This window comes from Saccopteryx leptura, chromosome 1 (assembly GCF_036850995.1).
Source record: "Saccopteryx leptura isolate mSacLep1 chromosome 1, mSacLep1_pri_phased_curated, whole genome shotgun sequence".
Lineage (NCBI taxonomy): Eukaryota > Metazoa > Chordata > Mammalia > Chiroptera > Emballonuridae > Saccopteryx > Saccopteryx leptura.
Window position 1 is genome coordinate 271050755 of NC_089503.1, and position 9067 is coordinate 271059821.

General features: G+C 42.1%; 1 pseudogene; it reads right to left on the reverse strand.

Moving 5' to 3' along the window:
* Positions 1-239: 239 nt before the first annotated feature.
* Positions 240-795, reverse strand: LOC136388333 (large ribosomal subunit protein uL15-like; annotated as a pseudogene).
* Positions 796-9067: the final 8272 nt, after the last annotated feature.

Here is a 9067-nt window from a genome sequence, read left to right on the forward strand (position 1 = left end):
CTTTCTGGTTTGGTCCCCAGTCAGAGCACTGATTGATGTTTCTGTCTGTCTGTTCTCTCCCTTCCTCTCTCTCTCAAATCGATCAACAAAAAAATTTTAAAAACGTTTTTATGTTGATGGATAGATTGAAAAATGAATACTCTCATTCTTATATTTTTCTAACTCTTCAATGAAATCCAGAAAAAAATTTTTTTGGAAAAGCACTTGTGAACATTTAATCAACTTCCCTCCATGTGGCTTTAATCTACCAGGATACAGCTCCCCCGAACACCCTTAATCTTCTCTTTAGTTTTTTGCTGAAAAATTTGGCTTTCCTGATGACAGGCCGCTCTGGGAGCTTCCCTTCCCCAGAACTTGGCAGCGGCCTGATCACACCACATCGGTGACAGGAGCAGCTGCGGGTTTGGTTTCGGCAGCATGTCCCCATGTCTGCTGAACATGGGGGACAGTGACCAAGGTCCCCAGTTTATCGGGGTTGACCACTGGGCAGAAGCTCTGGTTCCTCTTTAAGAGGTAATGCCTCAAAGGCTAACTTTCCCAAAGTAACCTGGGTGACATTAGTCAAAGCTGGTCCTGTGATCATGCGTGCCACCAGCATTCCCTCGGCCTTCGGTGTCTCCTGTGCTTGCCAGTGCAGCCGTGGCTATGGCTCCTGTGCTTGCCAACGCAGCCATGGCTATGGCTCCTGTGCTTGCCAACGCAGCCATGGCTATGGCTCCTGTGCTTGCCAACGCAGCCGTGGCTATGGCTCCTGTGGCCCTGAACTGTCCGGATCTTCCCCAGTTTGGATGGCATGTTGGTAGCCAAAACTAAAGAGCTAAATCCTTAATTCTTTGCAGTATATATTTTTTAGATATGACAACTATTAATACCAAATATTGAAATAAATGAAACTTTTAACCAGAACTTTGTATCACTTTATACCATGGAATCAAACCAAATTTTATAAAAACAAAGCATATTCAATTATATTTCTATCACTAAATTTTTTTTTTTTTTTTGGTAGAGGCAAAGAAATGTTTTATTGATAGTAAAATAGAACTTTTTTTTTGTGGCAGAGACAGAGACAGTCAGAGAGAGGGACAGATAGGGACAGACAGACAGGAAGGGAGAGATGAGAAACATCAATTCTTCGTTGTGGCTCCTTAGTTGTTCATTGATTGCTTTCTCATATGTGCCTTAACCGCGGGCCTTCAGCAGACCAAGTAACCCCTTGCTTGAGCCAGCGACTTGGGCTCAAGCTGGTGAGCTTTGCTCAAACCAGATGAGCCCGTGCTCAAGCTGGCGACCTCAGGGTCTCAAACCTGGGTCCTCCACTTTCCAGTCTGACACTCTGTCCACTGCGCCACCGCCTGGTCAGGCAAAATGGAACATATTTAAGAATATTGTTTAATTTCTATATCCTTACAAAATTCCTATCTTTTTAGGCATGACTTATAATGTATAAAATGTATTAGTATAGCACTACATATGTATAAAGAGATATACATATACATATCAGGAGTATCACCTCAACATTTGTTTGGATGAGGTATCTAATAAAAAACATTTGAGGGCCCTGGCCGGTTTGCTCAGTGGTAGAGCGTCGGCCTGGCGTGCAGAAGTCCCGGGTTCAATTCCCGGCCAGGGCACACAGGAGAAGCACCCATCTGCTTCTCCACCCCCTCTCCTTCCTCTCTGTCTCTCTCTTCCCCTCCCGCAGCCAAGGCTCCATTGGAGCAAAGATGGCCCGGGCGCTGGGGATGGCTCCTTGGCCTTTGCCCCAGGCGCTGGAGTGGCTCTGGTCGCAACAGAGCGACGCCCCGGAGGGGCAGAGCATCGCCTCCTGGTGGGCAGAGCGTCGCCCCCTGGTGGGCGTGCCGGGTGGATCCCGGTCGGGCGCATACGGGAGTCTGTCTGACTGTCTCTCCCCGTTTCCAGCTTCAGAAAAATACAAAAAAAAAAAAAAAAAAGAAAGAAAACATTTGAGGATTATAGGCCTAGATGATGAAAAAGCAACCCATGTATTTAATTAAATATCAGGTTATCTCAATGGCAACATTTAGTCAAAGTGTTATTTATCTACAGCAGTCAGCCTTCCAAAGGAAAAACCCCAGGAAGTGGTACATTTTAACCCAGGTGTTAATGTGTTATAGAGACCAGTTTTGTTTTGTTTTGTTTTTGGTGACAGAGACAGAAAGAGGGACAGATAGGGACAGACACAGGAAGAGAAAGAGATGAGAAGCATCAATTCTTCTTTGTGGCACCTTAGTTGTTCATGATTGCCTTCTCATTTGTGCCTTGACCAAGGGGCTACAGCAGAGCAAGTGACCTCTTGCTTAAGCCAGTGACCTTGGGCTTCAATCCAGCGACCTTTGGGCTCAAGCAAGCGACCATGGGGTCATGTCTATGATCCCATGCTCAAGCCAGGTACTCTGCACTCAAGCTCGTGAGCCTGCGCTCAAGCTGGCAACCTTAGGGTTTTAAACCTGGGTCCTCTGCATCCTAGTCCAATGCTCTATCCACTGAGCAATTGCCTGGTCAGGCTTGAGACCAGTTTTTTTTTTTTTTTTTTTTTTTTTTTTTTTACACAGACAGAGAGTGAGTCAGAGAGAGGGATAGACAGGGACAGATAGACAGGAACGGAGAGAGATGAGAAGCATCAATCATTAGTTTTTCATTGCGCGTTGCAACACCTTAGTTGTTCATTGATTGCTTTCTCATATGTGCCTTGACCGTGGGCCTTCAGCAGACTGAGTAACCCCTGGCTGGAGCCAGTGACCATGGGTCTAAGCTGGTGAGCTTTTGCTCAAACCAGATGAGCCCACGCTCAAGCTGGCGACCTCGGGGTCTCGAACCTGGGTCCTCTGCATCCCAGTCTGATGCTCTATCCACTGTGCCACCACCTAGTCAGGCGAGAGACCAGTTCTTAAAGTGTGGCCGACAGATAGCTGGGCCTGTGGCATCAAAACTGTTTTGTGGGTTTTTTTGTATTTTTCTGAAGCTGGAAATGGGGAGACAGTCAGACAGACTCCTGCATGCGCCTGACCCGGATCCACCCGGCACGCCCACCAGGGGGCAATGCTCTGCCCATCTGGGGCGTCGCTCTGTTGCGACCAGAGCCACTCTAACGCCTGAGGCAGAGGCCATGGAGCCATCCTCAGTGCCCGGGCCAACTTTGCTCCAATGGAGCCTTGGCTGCAGGAGGGGAAGAGAGAGACAGAGAGGAAGGAGAGGGGGAAGGGTGGAGAAGCAGATGGGCACCTCTCCTGTGTGCCCTGGCTGGGAATTGAACCCAGGACTTCCGCATGCCAGGCCAACGCTCTACCACTGAGCCAACCGGCCAGAGCCAAAACTATTTTTATAATATAACTAAGATACTACTTGCCTTTTTCACTGTGTTGGCATTTGTACTGATGAGGATGAGGCAATAGCAATGTTGGTAAAACTGCTGGATAATTAACATAAGTCAAGGTACTGCATCCAAACTAGTCATTACACTCTTTACTGTCATACATGTGGAGGAAAAACCAAAAACTAACTATTTCACTTAAGGATGCTCTTTTTTTTTTTTTTTTTTTAATTTTTATTTATTTATTTATTTTCTACAGAGACAGAGAGTGAGCCAGAAAGAGGGATAGACAGGGAGAGACAGACAGGAACGAAGAGAGATGAGAAACATCAATCATTAGTTTTTCATTGCGCGTTGCAACACCTTAGTTGTTCATTGATTGCTTTCTCATATGTGCCTCGACCACGGGCCTTCAGCAGACCGAGCAACCCCTTTCTGGAGCCAGCGACCTTGGGTTCAAGCTGATGGGCTTTTCCTCAAACCAGATGAGCCTGCACTCAAGCTGGCAACCTCGGGGTCTCAAACCCGGGTCCTCTTCATCCCAGTCCGACGCTCCATTCACTGCGCCACCGCCTGGTCAGGCAAGGATGCTCTTGATGAGCAGTAAAAATTAATTTTATTAAATCTTGACCCTTTTACATATGTTTTTAAATTTTTATTTTATTTTACAGAGACAGAGAGTCAGGGAGAGGGATAGACGGGGACAGACAGGAAAGGAGAGATGAGAAGCATCAATCATTAGTTTTTTGTTGCATGTTGCAACACCTTAGCTGTTCATTGATTGCTTTCTTATATATGTCTTGACCGCGGGCCTTCAGCAGACCGAGTAACCCCTTGCTCAAGCCAGCGACCTTGGGCTCAAGCCAGTGAACTTTTGCTCCAACCAGATGAGCCTGCGCTCAAGTTGGAGACCTCGGGGTCTCAAACCTGGGTCTTCCGCATCCCAGTCCAATGCTCTATCCACTGCACCACCTCCTGGTCAGGCTACACATCTTTTTATTATTCTGTATGACAAACCATGAAGCATGCATACATCACTTCTGCTATATACCCATGTATGATGGTTTTATCAAGGAAAAAGAACTTACACAGTTTTTTGAGTTGTGAGCTGAACTAGCTGCTTTTTTCAGGGAATATCATTTACTAAAACATAGAGACAAATGACAGGTATTTAGACTTAGGTAAGTTAAGAAATATTGTCCAAGGTGAATCAAGCAATTCTGTCACTTCAAGGAATGCAAATAATAGATAAAATTTGATATCAAGTGAAAATTATAATTTTGGGAAACTTGTATCTTCCACATGAGCTTGATAGCTTTTCAAATCCTTAACGACTTTGCTGATATCTTTGTTATGAGATCAGTGATGTTATTAACAATTATGATTTTAAGAATACTGTTTATTGAAATGAGTTAACATATGGATGGTCTGATTAACTCAGCCAACCATTTTTTCTCTACACGACCAATGCTTGGTGTTACAAAATCATTCACAGGTAAAGTACCCATTTAAATGCAATGGATTTTAATAGAATACAGTAAGGAAGTTCACTGATAATTTTTGAAATTCATTGCAACTGATCTTTTATAAACTGGCATTTGTTGAATCTTAATGTAATATCAAAGAAGAAAATCCAAAATTATCTGAAAAGGCTATTAAAATGCTCCTCCATGTTAAAAGTGAATATCCAGATTATCTTCACATACTTCCACCCAAAAACAACATGTAAAGATTGCACTCAGAAGCAGATAGGACAATCCGGTATGTGTAACATCTTTCTGTTCTCACTGTTGTTTTTTTAATACAACTTTTATAAAATATGTATTATTTATATTTATATGTAATGGTTTTATTCTTTTAATTTTAAAATAAATTAATATTTTAACAATTTATTAATTTTAATAGATATATTCCATGTGACCCACAGTTCTTTGGTGCCCTTTATAATTTTTAAAAGTATAAGGAGTCTTGAGACCAAAATGTTTGAGACCTAGTTTCTCAAAAGATAGATAAGGCAGCACAATACCTCTACCCTACTAAGATTTTTTTTAAAGGTATAAGTAAAAGGAGGAGATGCTGATTCCAAACAGTGATTGGGGCAGATATAACAATTGGTGGTTCCATTTTGTTTTTCTCTTTACTCTTTGCTCTAGTGTTTAAGGTCTGTTATGGTTTTGTATTTTATCTAAGTTATTTTACTATGGCAAGAAGAATTCTCACAATATAGATGACCTTCATAAGTCACATAACCTCGTTGACAGGGTCTCAGCCACTGAGACTACCAGAAGCATTGGCTTTAGGTTCAAAAGGCCTAAGTTGAGCTTAGGAAAGGTAGAATCTTAATATGCAGTCTCCTGAATATTGCTGCAGAACCAGCTATGCACTCCCCTGAATATTGCTTTAAGAACATGGCAAAAGATTATTGATACATCACCTTTGAACAACTCTTTACTATTTTGGAAGACATAACATAAACGCCTCTTTGTCAGTAATCAATTTTCATATTTCTTTTTCAGACCCAGGATTGGCTAAAATTGGAAGATTCTTCTTAAATTACCAATAATTTTCTTCCAGAGCTAAAAATTTAAGAAAATCCTTAGACAGCATGGTCATATCTATGATCTTGAAACTGTTGTTCTTAGCCTACAGAAAAAAAAGTGACATCTTAAAAACAAGTCTTTTTCCAAAGAAAAATACCAATAAGAGATTGAATATGCACTTTAATTTTAGAAGAGTTAAGTTCCATCCTGATGTACTGTGTTCTCTCAGACAATGGCTTATTCTAAAAGCTTCAGCAAATAACGCAAAACAGTACAGTAAATCCCTGTCCTTCCTAAGAGCAGAGAGGTGCTGGGAGAATTTCTCTCTAACCCTGCCTGAGGCCCTCTTTATTTATTAGAGGGATTAAACTTAATTCCCTTGATTTGTACATATTCTTTGTGACAATGGTTGATACATAGGAATTCAGAAAGGCTTTTTCAGATTTGAGATGCAAACTCAATGTCAGCCTTTTTTTCATTTTGGCTAAAATGAAAACAAAGGACTGGCTGCAAACTAAAGCATACTATGGAGAATCCAGGACTTACATGTTGACTCAGCATTGAGGTTTACTTCCACGGTTTTGCTGGAAATTAGATGCAGCCACTGAGACTACCAGAAGCATTGACTTTAGGTTCAGTAGGCATAAGTTGAGCTTGGGAAGGGAAGAACCTAAATATGCAGTCTCCCATATATTTCTGCAGAAGCAGCTATGCACTCCCCTGAATATTGCTGTAAGAACTTGATTGAAAGATTATTGATGCATCACCTTTGAACAAATCTTTACTATTTGGAAGATACAACATAATGGTTTGGAAGCATAGGCTCTGGGTTTGAACCCTGGCTATACCTCTTTCAAGCCATGTGATCTTGGTTAAGTCACATCACCACTCCATGTCTCAGATACTCTAGCTATAAAATAATAATGATCTACCTAATCCTATGAATTAACCTCATAGGTTAATATGAATAATAAGGGTCAAGTATTGCCCTAGCTGTTGGCTCAGCAGTAGAGCGTCGGCCAGGCATGTGGAAGTCCCGGGTTTGATTCCCGGCCAGGGCACACAGGAAAAGCGCCCATCTGCTTCTCCACCTTTCTCCCTCTCCTTTCTCTTTTTCTCTTTCTTCCCCTCCTGCAGCCAAGGCTCCATTGGAGCAAAGTTGGTCCAGGTGCTGAGGATGGCTCCATGGCCTCCACCTCAGGCGCTAGAATGGCTCCAACCACAACAGAGCAATGCCCCTGATGGGCAGAGCATCGCCCCCTGGTGGGCATGCCGGGTGGATCCAGTTGGGCACATGCAGGAGTCTGTCTCTCTGCCTCCCTACTTCTAACTTCAGAAAAAAAAAATTGTCAAGTATTTAGTCTGATATGAAGTGACCAATAAATGTTATTTATAATTGAGTTTCTTCTATTTCTTGAGCCTCACAACATCCCTGTGGTTATTGTGGGGTAGATATCTCTAACCCTGAGGGTAAACTGAGACTCAAACCTTAATTCTTCATCCATCCAGAGCCTGTCGGTGGAAGGCCGTCTGATTCCAAACTCAGGGCATTTCCCAATACTCCATCCTAAATCTATAATTTTAATTAATTTCTTAGAAGTATAAAGATAAAAATAATAAAATCTTGATCTTACATAGTTTTGGGCCTCATAGAATAAATTCAAAGGATTGATAGAATCCAGGTAAGTATATAATCTTGAACTTAGAACTTTTGTGAACAAAGCATTCATTATCTAATTACTAGATTTATTCAATTTTCTGTTGACTATATTTTGTTTTATTTCCTTGACATGCTATCAGAATCCATTTTTCTTCAGCAGATATGATATTTATGGGCTAAACTTTTACACTTAGGCACATTGGCTCACACTTGACATGGTAATTTCTCAGTTCCAGAGCGTAGAGACCAGCTTTGCGTTGTCGAGTCCAGCGCAGTGGTCTGAACAATGGAGTGCACTATAGGAGATCCCTTACTTATTCATCCAGCAAATAGTTCTTGCATTTCTTGCACCCCCATCTTAGGCAGCTACTGCCCCGGGGTACAGCAATAAATGGGCCAGATGAGCATTTTGCTCTTAAAGAGATACATTATGGAGGAGGAAATGAGCAATTGACAAATACCTTAAAAATATAATAAATATTTATATATATATAATTTTAGATAGTGTAAGTATAAGCCAAGAAAACAATTAAACAGGGTGATAGGATACAGACTGATGGGAAGAGACAATGGTGGGAAATCTCAAATAAGTTTTCTGGGAAGACCTATCCATGTAATTTGAACTGAAACTTTGATCATTAGAGAGAACCAACTGAGCAATGAGCCAGGGCTCAGGCAGTAGAAACAGCAAGTTCAAAAACTCCAAGGTGGGAACAAATTTGGCATTCTGTAGGGACATAAAGGGAGTACTCTATTATGAAAAATAAAACTCAAAATTCTTTTTTTTTTTTTTTTTTTTTTTGTATTTTTCTGAAGTTGGGAACAGGGAGGCAGTCAGACTCCTGCATGGGATCCACCCGGCATGCCCACTAGGGGGTGATGCTCTGCCCATCTGGGTCGTCGCTCTGTTGCAACCTGAGCCATTCTAGTGCCTGAGGCAGAGGCCATGGAGCCATCCTCAGCTCTGGGGCCAACTTTGCTCCAGTGGAGCCTTGGCTGCGGGAGGGGAAGAGAGAGAGAGAGAGAGAAAGGAGAGGGGGAAGGGTGGAGAAGCAGATGGGCACTTCTCATGTGTGCCCTGATTGGGAATCGAACCCAGGACTTCCACATGGCTGGCTGACACTCTACTGCTGAGCCAACCGGCTAGGATTGAGAACCAAAACTTTTATACTTAGGAGAATTAGTTTGTGAAATGTTTGTTTCTCTTATTAAACTTCACCAATGACCTAGAATTCAGTGTCCTTATTTATAAATATTATCTTTAAGCATACATGATTGTCCACAATTAATATAAAATCTCACTCTATTGCCACTTAATCTCTTCCCATTTTCTTTTCACTCAATGTGTTATTCACAACTAGCCCTTTTCCTTACTTGCTCTTAGCCACACACACACACACATACACACACACACACACACACACACAATCTCACACTCTTATATGAAGTGTCCAGAACAGGCAAATCTATAGAAACAGAAAGTGGTTGCACAGGGCTGTGGAGATGAGGGATTGGAGGGTGATGGTTAAGGACTAC